The sequence below is a fragment of the Rhagoletis pomonella genome, unplaced genomic scaffold (assembly GCF_013731165.1).
Source record: "Rhagoletis pomonella isolate Grant_MI unplaced genomic scaffold, Rhpom_1.0 Rhpom_scaffold_00008, whole genome shotgun sequence".
NCBI lineage: Eukaryota > Metazoa > Arthropoda > Insecta > Diptera > Tephritidae > Rhagoletis > Rhagoletis pomonella.
The window spans coordinates 34,970,984-34,972,404 of NW_023458562.1; positions in this window are offsets into that span (position 1 = coordinate 34,970,984).

Genomic DNA, 1,421 nt, shown 5'->3' on the forward strand with positions numbered 1-1,421 from the left:
TGTCAAACTTTTTCATCAGAATTTTTTAGAAAAATTTCGAGTATGCAGTTTTGTAGCCCATTCGTTTTTAGGCTAATAAAGTGCATGTTTGCAATATTCTCGACAAAAAAAAAAATCTAAAAAAACAACGGTCATTTATAGTGATTTGAAACTTGCACTTTATTACACTTATGCCGAATTTCCACTAGGCATTGAAATGACAAAAAATATATGCCATTTAATAGATGCCATGGGGAAATGAACATAATGACAATTTTTTTAACGTTATTAATTAAATAAATAAATAAAATAAATAATGCCAAGTGGAAATCCAGCATTACATTCAATGTGCTACAAAACAGCATACTTGAAACTTTTCTAAAAACTCTAAATAAAAAGTTTAAAATTTTTATGAGATTTTTTGATGTCTGATTATTTTTTGTGAACTTTGTGCAGTCTTTTAAACTGTCATTCATGTATGTAGTTTCTATTATAAGGGCTGTCTCAGTTAAAATGAAAAATTCGTATAAAATGACGCACAAGAAATGAAAAAGTAATATTCTTCTATCAACATTTCTTAAATGATTATGCAGCTCTCAAGAAAAACTGCCCTTATGTTTATAAATAACTAAAAAAGTAAAAGTACAGACGCAGTCCGCCTTTTGCTCTTATTTAAGCGGTATACAACTTTTTTGTTCCCCAAAATTAAAAAACCATTCCAAAGCCATTCCATTGTGATGTCGCCGGAACTTGTACAACAATGAAAAATATTTTTTAACATAATATGTAGATGAATATCAATTTCTAAGAACTTCGTAACTACACAGCAAAAATGTTCTATGGATGCCACTATCCAATTCCCATGTAGAATTCCTCGGTGATTCCAAAAATCGAGATCATTTTTTTTCTATGGATAACTTTTCGAGATACTTGCAATTTACCGTTACTTAGCTTTAAAAAATAGCGGTTTCACTTAATCATGTATATGTTACGAACCAATTGAAAAATTGTAATACGAGATACGGGAAATGAAAGCAACTGAAATTCTCCATAAACTGTATATACATATATCACTTTTCCATAACCCTGTTAGGTTCTGAGAAATTAATTAATCATTTGCGACACCTCTTGTTTTCGATGCAAACACTTTACCTACTCAGGTTTGCGTGGCGTATGGGTAACACTCTTTTCTGCTGATATTTCATACAAAAAATCCTTGCGCATTTTCATTTGACTAATCATTATTTTGTTATTTACATATCGATTTCATTCATTGGTAGCTTAGTTTTTTTCTAAAGGAACAGGCTTTAACACAAGTGCCAATTATTTACACAGAAACTGTTATTTTGTGACTTTTTTCCCTGTTAAAGTTTGAATTTTTTGTATTTATTCATAAAAAAAAAAATTAAAATCAGGAACGATTAATTAATTTCTCAGAAACT